Consider the following 16,978-nt stretch of genomic DNA (forward strand, 5'->3'; position numbering starts at 1 on the left):
TATTTCCTTTATCTCTTTTAGGTTTAGGTTAGAATCTGAAATTGAGGGTTGAGAGTGTTTCATGCCCAAGTGGGTCCATGGCAACACTCAATGTCTTTTGAGTGAAGGAGGATTGGTTAAAGGGGTTATCTATCCATCACAAGATTAGACACCACTCAAGATCCTTAGAATTAATTGAAGTAATGACTGCAAATCAACCGGGAAGATAACCGAAGTCCAGGATGAGAATGAGGTGCATCAAGCACCCCTGCCTCGTACTTTGTGAGATTATTTAAAGCTGGTGGGGGTGAGCACACTCTCATGCATGGTTTTTTCAGAAAATATAAGACATATAGACATTAAGCCAGGGGTGATCCAACTCCTTCCAAAATTCCATGGACTTGAATATGAAAATCCAGATTTACACTTGATTCCATTTTCTTTGAAAGAGAAAGCTAAGACGTGGTTGTATTCACTACGTCCCAGATCTATTGGCACATGAAATGACATGGTAAGGGAGTTCATAAAGAAATTTTTTCCACATCATAAAACGAACACCCTTAGAAAGTCAATCATGAACTTTGCCCAAAAGGAGGATGAAACATTTTTCCAATGTTTGGAGCGGTTCAAGGATATTGTTAGTTCATGCCCATAGCATGGTTTTGAAACGTGATGCATTATACACATTTTCTATGGTGGACTGACATATTCCATGCGCCAATTGGTTGAGACAATGTGCAATGGGAAGTTCATGAATAAAAATGTCGATGATGTGTGGGACTACTTGGATAGACTTGCTGAAAACGCACAATCATGGGACACGTACCCAAAATCCAGTACCACTTCTAAGCCCACTCAATCAAAGGAGGGGCAGATTATACCTTCTGAAAGAGGATGATGATATTAATGTTAAAGTGTCTAATCTCATAAGGAAATTCGAGGCCATGGAACTAAAGAAGGATAAGGTTAAGGAAACTGTTTGCGGCATTTGTACTTGCAACATTCACACAACTGAAAATTGTCCAACAATACCTGCCTTTCAAGAGGTGTTGAATGAGCAATTCAATGCCGTGAATAATTACCAAAGATCTTTCAATGGACCTACCTCCAATATATACAATCCTAATGAGAGAAATCATCCAAACTTCAATTGGAGGAATGGACAAACTGCTACCCCTCAAGGTTTCTTTAATCAAATTTCAAATCAAGTGAAACCTCAAGAAGAACTGGTTCAAAATTCCACACAAACTGAACAACTTACTTAAGCAATACGAGAACTTACAAAATGTATGCAAAAGATAGATTCACGTGTTACGATTATAGAAAGGGGGATGCTGCCTGCTCAACCTCTCCCCAATCCTAAACTGCAATACAAGATAAGTGATCCAAGCTCTTTAAATCAAATGGAGCAAACTAAATCTATCACCACTCTTAGGAGTGGGAAGACCATTGACAAAACTATTCCGGTTAGGGCTGAAAAGCCTAAGGACCCAGAAGAGGACAATGATGATAGACTTAGCACTACTCCACAAGAATTGGAACCGGAACTTCAAGGCAGGTCGATTGCCTCATTCCCCCAACGGTTGGTTGCACTAAAACCTCTCTCTAACTCTCAGGATATTCTAGATGTGTTGAAAGAAGTGAGGGTCAATATTCCACTACTTAATGCCGTAAAACAAATACCTTCATATGCCAAATTTCTGAAAGACTTGTGTACGACCAAAAGACAATAAAGTATCAAAAAAAATCCTTTTAACTGAAAAGGTGAGTGTCATCATAAAGTAAGATATACTATAAAAGTACAAAGATTTCGGTAGCCCAACCATCGCTTGCATAATTGGGAACTATCGGATTGAGTACGCACTTCTTGACTTAGGAGCAAATGTAAATCTGATTCCTTACTCGGTCTACAAACAGTTAGGTTTGGGTGAATTGAAACCCACCTTAACCATATTACAACTTGCTGCCGCTCAGTTCATGTACCAAGAGGGGTAATTGAGGATGTGTTAGTTCAGGTTGAGAGATTCTACTACCTGGTAGATTTTATCATCCTGGATACGGAACCCATCAGTAACATAAGCACTCAAATTTTCGTCATTCTTAATCGCCCATTCCTTGCCATTTTAAATGCAACCATTAATTATAGGAATGGGGTCATGAGTATGTTTTTCAGGAATATGACATTAGAGTTGAATATCTTTTTTAACACAGGCAAACAGTTAGAGGATGATGACGATTTTCACGACATTAATATGATTGACTCTTTCATGGAAGATAGAACACTTTTGACCTTATCTACTGACCCTCTAAAGACGTGTTTGGCCCACTCCCATGATTTTGACGATGACATGATTAGGGATACGGGTGTCATACTTGATACTGTGCCGGTATTTGAAGTAGACTAGTGGAGGCCACAATTTGAAGAATTGCCCCAAACTGATGTAGTGCCTCTACTGTCTAACCTCAACGCACTGAAGCTTGACATAAAATCTTTGCCCTCTAATTTGAAATATGTCTATTTAGGTCAAGATGAGACATACCCGGTGGTGATTTCTTCCCACCCTGAGCAAGAACAAGAGAGTATGCTCATCTCTACTCTCATTGAGTATAAAGGAGCCCTTGGATAGTCGATTGCGGACCTCGAGGGAATTGACCATTCAATTTTTACTCATCGATTTATCTTGAAGATAATGCGAAGACCTCTCGGCAATCATAACGTAGACTAAATCCAAACATGAAGGAAGTGGTTAAAGCCGATGTTCTTAAACTATTGGATGTAGGTATCATATAGCCAATATCCGATAGCCAATGGGTGCGTCCAACTTAGGTGGTTCCTAAGAAGTATGGAATCACCATCGTAGCCAATGCCAACTAAAGTTACTACTAGTTGGAGAATGTGCATCGACTATAGGAAATTGAATACCGTCACAAGAAAGGACCACTCTGCTTTGCCCTTCATCGATCAAATTTTGAAAAGGCTAACCAGTCATTCCTATTACTATTTCCTTAACGGGTATTCGAGCTACAACTAGATAAAGATAGCCTCTAAAGATCAGGAAAAGACCACATTCACATGTCCCTTTGGTACCTTTGCTTACCGAAGGATGCCATTCGGACTGTGTAATGCCCCCGCCACTTTTCAGCGATGTATGATGAGTATTTTTTCTGACATGGTGGGAAAATATCTAGAGGTCTTCATGAACGACTTCTTTATCTTTGGTCCATCTTTCGACGATTGCTTAGAGAATATTAAACGTGTGCTGAAAAGATGTGAAGAAAATAATTTGGTACTCAATTGGGAGAAGTACCATTTCATGGTTTGTAAGGAAATTATCCTTGGACATATCATCTCGTCCAAGGGAATTGAGGTAGATAAGGCTAAAATTGATCTTATCTCTAACCTACCTCCACCCAAGAATATACGAGACGTGTGATCCTTCTTAGGACACATTGGTTTTTATAGGAGATTCATAAAGGGCTTTAGTCATCTCTCTCATTCTTTATATAATCTACTTCAAAAGGATACACCATTCAAGTGGACTGAGCAATGCTAAGAAGCTTTTGCTAAGCTCAAGGGCATGTTAACCACTGCACCTATCATGCAACCACCCAATTGGAGCCTTCCTTTTAAACGTATGTGTGACGTGTCTGACTATGCTCTTGGGTAGTCCTAGGCCAGAGAAAAGACAAAAAGCCATATGTTATGTACTATGTAAGTAAAACCCTGAATCCTGCCTAAGTGAACTACTCTACTACAGAAAAGGAACTCTTAGCCGTAATATTCGCTTTGGATAAATTTAAGTTCTACTTGATCGGATCCATGATTGTCATTTAACAGATCATCCGACACTCAAGTATCTTCTTTCTAAGAATGATGTTAAGCCTCGCCTAATAAGATGGATCCTCCTACTCCAATAATTTGATTTGGAAATAAAAGATAAAAAAGGAGTAGAAAACGTAGTGGCTAACCATCTTTCCCGCCTTGATCTCTCTGATTCCTTTGAGACAATACATATAAATGACATATTTCCTGACGAATAATTATATAAAGTCTCTCATTCACCTTGGTTTTCTGATATTGCTAATTATCTTGCCACAGGTTTCACGCCGATACATTGGACTACGCAAGATAAGAAAAAATTCTTCGCCGAGGTTCGTAAGTTTTTCTGGGATGATCTGTATTTGTTTAAATATTGCCCAGACCAAATCTTAAGGAGATGTGTGCCAGACAATGAACACCAGAGTGTCATCTCTTTCTCTCATCCTCAAGCCTATGGTGGTCACTTTTCTTTGTAAAGCTTGTGAGCGTTGTCAGAAATTGGGTCGTCAAAATATGATGCCTGTAAATCCCATTTTGATCATTGAAGCATTTGATTGCTGGGGCATTGATTTCAAGGGACCATTCTCCCAATCTTTGGAAATTTATATATTTTGCTCGCCATAGACTATGTCACTAAATGGGTCGAAGCTATTCTGTGCCAGAATAATGATCATCAAATGGTCATTAAATTCTTAAAAGAGAACATTTTTTCCCGGTTCAGAACGCCTCGAGCCATCATTAGTGATAGAGGCTCACATTTTTGTAACAGGCCATTCGCAAATTTAATGAAGAAATATGGCATCTTTCACAAGGTGAGCACTCCATATCACCTATAAACAAGTGGGCAAGCTGAGATTTTCAATAGAAAAATTAAAGACATCTTAGAAACGACGGTTAATCCTGACCGTAAGGATTGGTCAATCCAATTGACCGATGCCTTATGTGCTTACCGTACCGCATTTAAGACCCCTATTAATTTGTCTCCCTTTAGACTTGTCTATAGGAAGGCTTGCCACTTGCCTGTGGAGTTGGAACATAGAGCCTACTGGGCGATCAAAAATTTAAATTTCAATCTAGATAATGCTGGCTTGCTACACAAACTTTAATTGAATGAACTTGAAGAAATTCGGAATGATACATACGAGAACTTGAGAATTTACAAGGACATGATGAAAATGTTTCATAACCAATACAGTTTTCGAAAATCATTCACACCAGGTCAAAAGGTCCTCTTGTACAATTCTCGGTTATATCTCTTTCTGGATAAACTTCAATCTCGTTAGACCGACCCTTTCACTATTACTAATGTTTATCCTCATGGGATTATCGAGATTCGGAATCTAAACAATGGCAATAAGTTTAAAGTAAATGGACATCGATTAAAGCTATTTGTTGAGAAATTAGATTCAGAGGACATGTCCATACCTTTGAATGATCCTGTTTATCAGGATTGATCTCCTAGTCTGACAAATATATACTTGGGTTTATTGCTTTTTGCCATTTTAGGATAGTCGGCTCTATACTGCTTAGGATAGTTTGTTCCGCCGTTTTAGGATAGTTTGTTTTTGGTTGATTAACTCTTATGCTAACCACTTTCACGCTGAGATTCTTTAGAAAAAGCCACAAAATTTCTTTATCGGGTACTATCTTTCCATCACTCCTCTTTCAATTACATTGTTTCTTTTGCAAATCATGATTATTTCTTTTATATTGAGGACAATGTAGATTTTAGGTTGGGGATGGGAGATTAGGTAAACCACTCAGTGTTTTCTCAGTTTCGAGCAAAATTTATAATTTTTTTTTTAATTTTCAATGTTTATCTGTTTAGAAAGCAATAAGTTGTGTAGTAAGACTGTTTTGAGTATGATGATAAGATAGAAATCGAATTTTGAATTGTTGGAGTTGGAGAAACTAAGTGACCTGTCACTTATGTTTCTTACATTCAACTGATTAAGAGTAAGTTCGAATATTATGTTATTCAAATTATTTTTTATGAACAGTACTACATTTTCTGATTGTTAGTATGATGATCATTGAAAGATATTGAGAACAGAGTCTGGAGAATTTTGTCCACCTTAAAAGAAGAAAAAGAATTAGTTAAAAAATAGGAGATTGACAAGGAGGTCATAAAGAATGAAGAATGACAACATCTTTAAGGGGAATGAAAAATGTCTTTGAAGAGGATGTAATGTCTAAAGAAGATGAATAAATACAAATGACCAGTGATATAAAATCAAAAACTAAAAAAAGAAGGAAAATGGGATAAGTCCGGAATTAGTACTTGGGTTTTCGACCAATCTTGAAGTGATAGCATGGCTAACATTATGAAAAGATAGTATTTTCACTGAGCACGTTGAAAAACTTGATATGCGAACTATGCTCTGACCTAATGGATAAATGATTTATTTAATTGGTTGCTTATGTGATTCGGCTCCAGGCTTTTAAAAACTCACTTTCTCATCTTGAGTCTACTCATGCATACTTAATATACAAAAGATCGTTTTTTGAAAAAGGTTTGAACATTGCGCATTAAAGTTTATTTTTCACATACTTTGCTTGGGACTAGCCAAATGCTAGTCGGGGATTGTGTTGAGGGTCAAATATTGCATATTGGATCCCAGTTATTCCTTAGTTTTATGAACATAATAATGCTTAATGTTCTATTTTAATTATGTTTGTGGTGCAAGGTGAATTCAAGAGCTTGGATTAAAAAGGATGTTAAAAGCATGAATTTAATGCTCAAGAATCACCAAGACCAAGAATGAAGAATGCACATACTAAAGATCCAAGAAAATCAAGTCAAGAATGAAGAAAATTGAAATTTTGAAGTGAATTTGCGTGATTCTCGACCAGTCTTGGCTCTGGCTCGACTAATCTTGCGTACGCTCGGCTAGTCCTGGCTCGACCAGTAGAGTTGCCTCGACTTGAACTCCAACAACTAAAATCAGGTCATCCTCGACCAGTCAAAGGTGACCCTCGACTAGTCGAGGGTTGTCCTCGACCAGTCTTGGGTTATGTAGCCAGCACACAAAGTGCGAAAATTTGAAGCGGTTTCTAAAAATGTCCAACTTGGTACGAAAGTCTAAGGTCTAAAACTATAAATAGGAGTCCCTAGGGCATTACTAAGCATCATCTAAGGTTTGAGGAGTGGATCAAAAGCATGGAGAAGCTGTCGCCAAGAGTTTTTCTTCTATTTCTTTAGTTGCTTTTATGCTTTTATTAAAAGATTCTAGTTTAATCATGTCTATGGTTGGCTAAACCTCTTAGATAAGGCTAAAAGGTGAAGTTTGTAGTGTGACGAGATGTTTCTATTGCTTTGATTCATGATTATATTGAACTCTCTTTGATTCTAGTTTGATTATAAGGAATACTTTCAATTTTTAATAGTTTGTTGTGACTCAAATTACAATAGATCTGCGATAGCTTTGAGTATGTTCTTTTCATGTATTGAGACTGTGAAATTAGGAAATCCTATTGTTCATTATCATCCCTTGGGCATGGTTGGATGATGGAATCATCTCTAACTTTCACAATTCTCCCAAATTGGTTATAGGATTGGTAAATCCTATTGTTTGCCTTGTCTCATGGGCATAGTTTTGTGATGGAATCACTTCCAATTATCACACCTCTCATTCTTTGAGAACTAGGTCAAAGGAAGTTCAGATTTGATTTTACTGAGATATCTTCCAATTAGATGGGATGTGACTCCAATTCCAATCGTGTGACTTGAAACAAATATAGATTTCCCTGATATTTGAATTTCTTAAGTTTTTCATTAAATTTCTCACAATTACTTTCAAATATTTCAGATTTAGGTTTTCATCTTTTTCTAGTTCTTCTTCTAGTCACTTTTAAAAAACACACGAGATTAGTCCCTGTGAATTTGACCTCGTTCTCACCGAGATTATTACTACATCACGACCCTATACTTAGGGTTGTGAACAACATATAAGAGGATACCACCTACAATTCAGAAGAAGATACAACTCACATTTTCAAGTAATAATTTAAGAAAATATAATATCTAAATTACAATTCTCCACTCATTAGTACAACACTAAATGCAAATTCTCCAGAATTAAAAGTATAACATGAAGAGATACAATCCATTCCCCACAAATATAACACAAACGGTTAAAACATCCAAACTACAATTTAATGTATAGCAAAAGGAGATACAATCCACTTCGCACTCAATATACAATTACCAACTTAGTCTTGATTAATGAATGAATGCATGAATACAATCAGCCTGGGGATGTATATCCAGCTGAATAAATGAATAGACTTTTCGAACAGTTGGCCTATTCATACCAAATATTAGGTCATTCAAATAGTCGACCCGTTCAAAATGCAAAAAGGGTCGTTCGAACAATACACTGGTCTTTAAAACAGTTGACTAGGTACCTGATAACGCCCACATGCCATGTATGCATGATTAACCTAACTGTTATTAATCGAATTTACAAACAGAATATCAAAGAAGCTCAAAGGTCATTATTGGGGGGAGGGGAGAGCAATACAGCATAGGCCGACAGCTTGGCATAGTGTTTCATTCCACCATCCCCGGCTCATGAGACTTAAACAAGTAAAATTCTAACAGACTCAAATATGATATTCGTAAAATAAAGAATCTAAGACATTCTATTTACAAGAATCTTTAAAACTAGTCGCCACTGATGATTCGACATGTAGACATTACCATCACAAGTCCAGATACACTTCCAACAACAAGAGTCTTTCTAATAAGCCACATTGGCATCAAGTTCTTCAAAGACACAACAAAATAATATAATCCACAAACCACATGAGCAGAAATAATCCATGAGATGGTACGTCTACAACCACGTAACATTTATTTATTTCACAATCGACCACTAGTTAGAGGAATCCCTAATATAATATCCATCAATATATGATATTGGATTTTCAATACAATCCATTAACACGAAACAAATGTCAAACTAAATCACAATCAATTTAATACACATTATCAGACAAATACATATGTAAGTACTCGTTAAAACTAAACTAGAGAAAATAATTCAAATAAATCATAGCTCTATAGGATTTAGATCATTAATCTTTACAAATCAAGAAAAAAAAAGAAATGTACTTACATGCACATGCAAAACAAATCAAGGAATGTGCACATATAAAGGTGAGTCATCTTAAAATGAAGATCAATAATTCATAACTCGATCATATATGTAAGCTAGTCATAAACATTATTAGGTAATTAATTCAAAAGAGGACTAAATTAACAATTATAATGAAAGTAAGCTTGAAGGGTGAATCCTTGCCTTTAAGAATCGGATCATTTTCCAAACACATTATAATACAGGTATGGGCTTTAGGATTAAACCCTCGAATGTTAGCTTGATTCGACTTGAATCAACTCCATAAGGTTCCAATTCAATCTAATCTTTGAATCTAAGGGAGGTGATTGAAAACCACCATTTCCTACATTGAAATAAAGTTTAACATCAATTTAACACAATTCAAATAGTATTAGGATTTTAAGATTCTGAAATCTAATCTCATGTTTGGTGGGTTAACTCGGCTTGACTCAATACAAACTTAAACTGAGTCAATGTCTACAACATTGTGAACCGGGTAAAATGGTGGTTTTCTTAGCTATGCATCAGTCATTCGATTTCCAGTCCCATTAGCAAGTCAGACTTAGCTCTCTTTCAAAGACTTGATATTGTTGCTAAACCTCCCAGAAAAAAGTCTATCCAGATAATAAAATGGCCCAGGCCATGGGATGGTTGGATTAAAGTAAATGTGGATGGTGCAGCTTTGGGAAATCCTGGCCCATGTGGGGGAGATGGGATCGATAGGGACTCCTCTACCTCCCTCCTCTTTGCTTTCTCTTTTGGCTATGGTGTTGCTTCGAACAATTCTGTGGAGCTGAGGTTACTTCACGACGCGATGGTTATCTGTTTCACGCAGGGATTCAATTGGGTTATTCTGGAGTCGGATTCCAGATGTGTGGTAGACGCATTTATAGGAAAATCCTCTCCTGCGTGGAAGTGGCATTATTGGTGGACTAAGATTCGTCGATTGAAGGAATTGGGTACGTTTTTTATTAACTGAATTCCAAGAGAAGGGAACAATCCTGCAGATGGTTTGGCAAAGGCAGCGGCATCTGGGCAACTGCAATCCACTTTCTTTGCTGCCGCTGACCTCCTAGTTGAAGTTAGGGGCCTTTACAAATTAGACAGAATGGGATTGAGTTCTATTAGAGAGACCACTTGTTAGGGGATTACTTGTCGTTTATGCTGTATAGGTTTTTCCTTGGATGTCCCTGCTTATGTTTTTTGTCCCAGGGAGGCCTCTTTTGTTGTAATCCTTCTTTTGATATATAGTAATATGCACACAGTTTTTGCAAAAAAAAAAAAAAAAACTTAAACTGAGTTAACTCGACTAAGCCGACATGCTTTGACTCAACTCGACTTTTATGTGGTCCAAATAAGGGAAAATTAGAATTTCTTGAATTCATTTGGTTATGATTCGAGTCGACACAAACTTGCAAACGAGGTTAAAGCTGAACTTAAGCCAAAATAGGCCCAACTTAGTGAGTTGACTCAATGAGTCAACTCGATGGGCCACCAAGTTTATTAAAGGAACAATCAAAATTCCAATTTCCTTGAAATTACAATTGCATGAAATATTATACATGGGAAAAGTCGCTAACTTGACTGAACTTGACCCGGTTTGTTGCGGACCAGTGGATTGACTCAGTGAGTCAACTCGCTGAATGGATCATCTCCTTCTTCTTCTCTCCTCTTCTTCTTCTTCTTCTTCTTCTTTTCTTTCCCTTTTCTTTTCTTCTTTTCTTCCTCTATTATGGAGTTCCAGCAAGATCTGGACCCGATCAGACTGTGAGTCAGAGACCCGGCTCGATTTTGAGCCATGTCGACTCGGTGACTCGCCCCACTTCCTCTTCTTCTCTTTCTTCTCTCTCTCTCTCTCTCTCTCTCTCTCTCTCTCTCTCTCTCTCTCTCTCTCTTTCTTCCCTCCTTTTGCTCCTAGAATCAGTAGGGAATCTTGGAGCTTCTTGAACCAGCAAAACTCTGGACTCAGTCACGACTCGCCTAGAACTCAGCAGATGCGGCGAAGAAGATGATTCGACCATTAATGGCAGATCCAATCTCCTAGCTTCTTTCTTCGATCTAACTTCTTTGACATGTCCGAATGAACTCCAGGGAGCTTATAGAAGGGATGTTTCGAAGCTCCAAGTCTAAAATCCTGGTGGTTTTGAACTTGGAAGGGTTTCGGGCATTTTCCTTTGGCGCCGCAAGAAATGGAGAAGATATGCTCGAATCCAAGCTTCTAGGGTTTCTTTGCGAAGGAAAGGAATATGAATGGATGGCTAACTTACGCTTGAAATCGATCTCCTACACATATGTCTCCACATGTGGAAATGCTTGAGTTTTGTTGGAAATCTTTCCCTGAATAATATAGATGGTTTGGATCATCAAGATGACAAATGATGGTGGGCCACAACGAACTGAACCGGTCGTCCGTTCGAATGCCCTTGGGGCGGGAAATGTGAAGGAGAGAGGGAAAACCTCTGTTTTGGAAAACATCGGGTCAACACCCGTTTTAACTGAACAGTGGTCCAGTGCACCGCATGTGCACACAATCTGTACACGTGCACAATTTAAAAGTGGGTCCACATTGATATTTAATGGGATTTGCTCCATCCATCTGATTCCATGGCCACAGTAACACCCAAGTAAAATGATGTATGGGGTGTTACAAACAAAGAAGAGGTCAGTACCATTGTCCATTCCAATTTCATCCCAAAACTACATAGGACACTCGCATTCTCCAAATCCTCATGCCCCTTCTAGTATGGGGAGGCAAGTCCTCTTCTAGGAAGTTCATTAATTCTTCTTATCATTTTGTACAATGCACAAAAAAATAAAAAATAAATAAAATATGCAGAGACATTCATAGTTGGCAAAATATGATCAGGATAAATAGACAGCACAACTTTGGAAAAGAAGCTTGCTAATTTTAATCACAGAATTGACTATTGTATAATACTCATTGGAGATTTATATTGTCATACCAATTTCAACCCGAATAAAAGAGAGTTAGGTCATGCTAACAATCATTTTAAAATTTTTACTATAACTTTTATCATGAGTAGTAAATAAAAACGGTTATATAAGAACTTTTATTATGAATTTTAGTTAATATAATATTTTAGATAAGAATTTTTATTTATTTATTTATTTTGTACATATGCATTCATATCCCCTACACATTCATCCTAAGATGAGAACTTGAAACCATGACCTTGTGTCGAAACTCCCCTGAGTCTACCATCAAGAAAAGATCTCTCTACTTATAAGCTTTAATTTTACGGATGGGCAGGCAAGGGTGTACAAAGTACTTGAATGAGATGTCAGTGGCCGGGCGATAGACCTTTTTCAGATTGCGCGTGAATTTCTGATCATTTTGGAGTACCTGTTTTGGCAATTCGACGGTAAATTTGCAGGTTAGCATCCAAGAGATGGATCGCAAGGAGAAATTTATGACGGTAGACCCACCTTTTATCCATTGGATATTCTTGAAGCAATACAAACTTAACTTCCAAACTTAGACCTCCTCGTATGGCCGACAAATTCCAAGACGAAAATACCCCACCTTTTCACGGAAACCGACTGGGTACTCCCCCGCCACCCGCCAATGGTGGATCGTCGGTGGTCTGTGGGCCTCACCATGATGTATGCTTTTCATCCATACCGTCCATATATTTTTCCAGATCATTTTATGGTATGAGACCAAAAATGAGGTGTATCCAAATCTCAATTGTACCACATTACAGGAAACAGTGTTGAATGAGCGTCAACCATTAGAAATCCTCCCCGTCTAAGTTGGGGCCCACTGTGATGTTTGTGAGAAATCCTCCCCATCTAAGTTCATTCATAGGGTCACAAAGACCTGGATGAAGAGGAAAAACAAATTTCATAATGATCCAAAACTGCTATAACCCCTAAAAGGTTTTCAATGGTAGACGTTCAATTCCCTACTGCCTTTTACAGTTTGGTCTACTTGATAGTTAGATTTATCGTATTTTTCATCTCAAGTTGTAATATGAGCTCGCCAAATAGATGGACGGTTTGGATATAACAAAGACCTCATGATGGGACCCACAAAAGCAACGGCAAAAAAAAAAAAAAAAAAACGACTGCCGTGGTACTACCGCCGGTACGGCGGCAGGGCTGCGGCAGTCTGGTAGATTTTATTTTTATTTTTTTACAAGGAAAACTTTTTCCCCCTTACATTTTTCTCTAATACATAATTATGTAAATATGTATATATAAGTGTATAAAAATATTTTTTATCTTTTAATTCATTTTTTTGTCTATTTATTTAAGAAGCATATCTCCTAAACTAGAATGTTTTACTTAACGTACCACATATGATTTTGGGGTAGGAGAAGCTAATTTAGCCAACCAACCTAGTTATTTTCCAAGATTTCATCAGCTCGATGGTCGAAAATCCATTTCATTTAGTTCGTGGTCAATTTCAATCACTTCGCGGTCAAACTGGAAATTTAGCGGAGCAAACATGAAATTGAGCAGAGCAAACATGAAATTGAGTGGGGAAAACATGAAATTGAGTGGGGAAAATTAGAAATTGAGCAGGGCAAACATGAAATTGAGCGGGGTAAACTAAAAATTGAGTGGGGCAAACTAAAAATTTAGCGGGGCAAACTAGAAATTGAGCGGGGCAAACATGAAATTCAGCGAGGTAAACATGAAATTCAGGGAGGCAAACATTAAATTGAGCGGGGCAAACTAGAAATTTAGTGGGGAAAACATGAAATTGAGCGGGGCAAACTAGAAATTCAGCGGGGTAAACATGAATTTCAGCGGGTCAAACATGAAATTGAGCGAGGCAAACATGAAATTGAGCGGGGCAAACTAGAAATTCAGTGGGGCAAACATGAAATTGAGCAGGGCAAACATAAATTTCAGCAGGGCAAACATGAAATTTAGCGGGGTAAACTAGAAATTCAGCGGGGCAAACATGAAATTGAGTAGGACAAACTAGAAATTCAGCGGGCAAACTAGAATTGAGCATTATTTATATAGAAATTGCTCATTTCATATGGAAAAAAGACAATATGCCTAGATAGAAATTGCTCATAAAATGGGTGCCCCTAGAAAGGTGGGGAGGAAAGGGTGCTAGATCGGCATGATTTATGTTTTAGGTAGGTCTTAAAATGTTTTAAATCCTAATTCAAGGTGAAAAGGATGGGAAGATGGTATCCTCCAGAGTGCAATCCATGTTTTCACACAACATCACTTGGAGGAAGGAAGAAATAGTAATCCATTCCACCAGCCCCTTAGGACATGTCCATTAGATAAGAGAGGGATCGGATATCCGGCAACATGAGTATTACAAGGACAGATATGGTATTGGAAGAGATGGAGAATAACCAGATGCTTATAGAGACATGCTGGACACACATTGACATGTCTATTTTAATAAACCTTATCATTTATTCTAGTATTTAGCAGTATTTATATAGTTATAATGTATTACTGGTTATGCACACTATTTCTATACCAATTAGACCTTTTGAAAATCAAAATATGCCCATGAAGGCACTTGAGTTCTCCAAGGTCCCCCATTTTCTGACCTTCATGACCATTTCCAACCCTAAGACACATGGTTTTTGAAACCTAGTTTCGAATTGCAAACCATTTCAGATCGAAATTCAGTCGGTCTCAGATGGGTCAAAGCCTGAAATGGGCAGAAAGCAACCAATGCAATACAATTCAGGATGATACTGACATTGCTCATTGAAAAAAGAAACTGAGCCGAAAGTAACCATTGCAATACAATTCATGACGATACTGACATCGCTCATTCAAAAAAAAAAAATTGAGCCGACTTGGTTTTGTCTAACATTTAAAACCAAGCTGAATCAGATCTGGGACATGTATCTGCATCCAAGTTACAGAGGCATGTAGTTCTTTTTTAATCATCATCATTATGTATTAGGTTCTTTTTTCATTGTAACTGTTACCATACTCGTCTTCAAGAAATGATAATAATAATAACAATAACAATAAGGAAAATAATAATAATAATAATAATAATAATAATAATAAAATAATATCATGTTTACCCCGCTGAAAATCAAGTTTGCCCCGATGATTTTCTAGTTTGCCTTGCTGAATTTCATGTTTCCTATTGAGGGTCAAATATTGCATATTAGACCCCAGTTATTACCTGAATTACGAACATGATACTGTTTTAATGGGCTATTTTAATCGTGTTTGTGATGCAAGGAGAATGGATGAGCATGGATTGAAAAGGATGCTAAAGGTATAGATTTGACGCTCTGGCATCACCAAGGCATTGGACGGGACTCCATGGGACCAAGATTGAGGATTTACACACCAGAGATCAGAGAAATTCTAGTCACTCACTTCAAGCAGGCCTGAAAGACATCCATAATGCAAGATCATGGGGTTCCCACCATCTGATTGGCTTCAGACTTTATATAAGGCCCGATGATCATGAATTAACCGTATACGTCGATTTTCATCCATTGGATCCTTGTGAAAGTGGCTCAACGGACAGATCAGCCCATAAACCATTGATTTTGGTCACACCTGAGATCTGGATATCCTTCAAACTGGACCTACACAGCTTAAATAAGATGAAAAAAGGAATGGACAGATCGGATCTTCCACAAGCATCACACTGAGTCCCACCTTGAATGACATGTGCAAGTGCACATGTGCACTAGCAGTGCACCGAACTAATTCAAGTGGTCATATGACCTTTGACCGATTGAATCCAAGTAGAAAACGGAGATTTTTGTTTTTCCTATTTTCACGCTCTGCGAAACGCTCGAACAGAGCATCGTGGTTGGAGTTTGTGGACCACGATCGTGATCTTCATGATCGATCTGGACCATCCACTGGAATCGGACGAACGTGCTGCCTTAGACCATGAAAATCATGCCAGGGATGAAACCGAAGATCGCTCTCACCATGTTGAACGTCTGATGATCGCCGTATGATCAATCAGGTGGACCATATCAAAATCACTCAAAAACCAGTCATTCCCACCCGAAATCTCGCCAAGAAGCTAATGGATGGAGTGGATTTTCTCGTCGACGCTGAACAGGGACCCACCAATCATCACAGTACAAGTTGTTTGCACAGGCCGTGCGTCCGTGAAAACCGGCGCTGAGGGGCCGTTCTGTGATCAAGAGGACATCCGAATCCATGATCTGGACCGTTCACAGGCTGAAACGAGTATCCATAAGCACAACCAAGAAGTCAGTTTTGATGAAGCTGGACGGGGAGCCTCCTGAACTGAGGCCAAACGCAAGTCCTTTTGCATTTCTTTTGCTGCGCACGCTGCTGCACCGCCTGGCTGCATAAGATGCTTTCTAGGAGCTTTCTGCACGGACTCCAGGGGCCACAGCATGCGCTTAATGCTTCTATAAAGGAGGAGAAAAGAAAAGAAAAAAAGAAAAGATCGTCTTTGGCTTGGACGATTGCAAGGGATTCATGACTCAATCCATGTTTACAACTTCTAATAATGGATTAACAATTTAAACTTAGCTGTGAAATCTAACAGATAACTGAATCCAAGAGTCATAAATCATGAATTTTGCAATTCCAAGTGTCCCAGATGGCCATCAAAATCACTCTGAATTCATACAAAATTCCAGAAAAATTTAAAATTTTCACAATTTTCACAATTTTTCCTTAAGACCAAGAAAACACTGATTAGGAAACCTGATCTTTTCCCTTGCTCAATTTCATGTTTGCCCCGCTCAATATCTAGGTTCCCTCATTGAATTTCTAGCTTACCTCGCTAAACTTCCGTGCCTGTCTTGCTCAATTTTCATGCTCGCCTCATGCAATTCCATGATAGACATCGTCACTGAATTTAGCGAGCACCACATGAAGTCATTCATATCTTTGAAGCCCTAATCCATATAAGCTTAATTCGTTGCTTACTCTTTATTTCCTAAAGAACAATATCATTCTCATCTATTATGGAACATGAGTACTCGGTCCTCTATTATTTAATTGAGTTCTGTATTATGGCAAGTTTATACATACAGTTTCTAGTTTGTCCTGCTCAATTTCATGTTTGCCCTGCTTAATTTTCAATTTACCT

General features: G+C 38.0%; 1 non-coding gene across 1 annotated transcript; it reads right to left on the minus strand.

Annotated features, from left to right (window-relative positions):
* Positions 1–535: 535 nt before the first annotated feature.
* Positions 536–642, minus strand: LOC131257197 (small nucleolar RNA R71). The gene has a single exon (XR_009177210.1). It is a non-coding gene; the product is annotated as a small nucleolar RNA R71 (small nucleolar RNA).
* Positions 643–16,978: the final 16,336 nt, after the last annotated feature.

Source organism: Magnolia sinica, chromosome 9 (genome assembly GCF_029962835.1).
Source record: "Magnolia sinica isolate HGM2019 chromosome 9, MsV1, whole genome shotgun sequence".
NCBI classification, from domain to species: domain Eukaryota; kingdom Viridiplantae; phylum Streptophyta; class Magnoliopsida; order Magnoliales; family Magnoliaceae; genus Magnolia; species Magnolia sinica.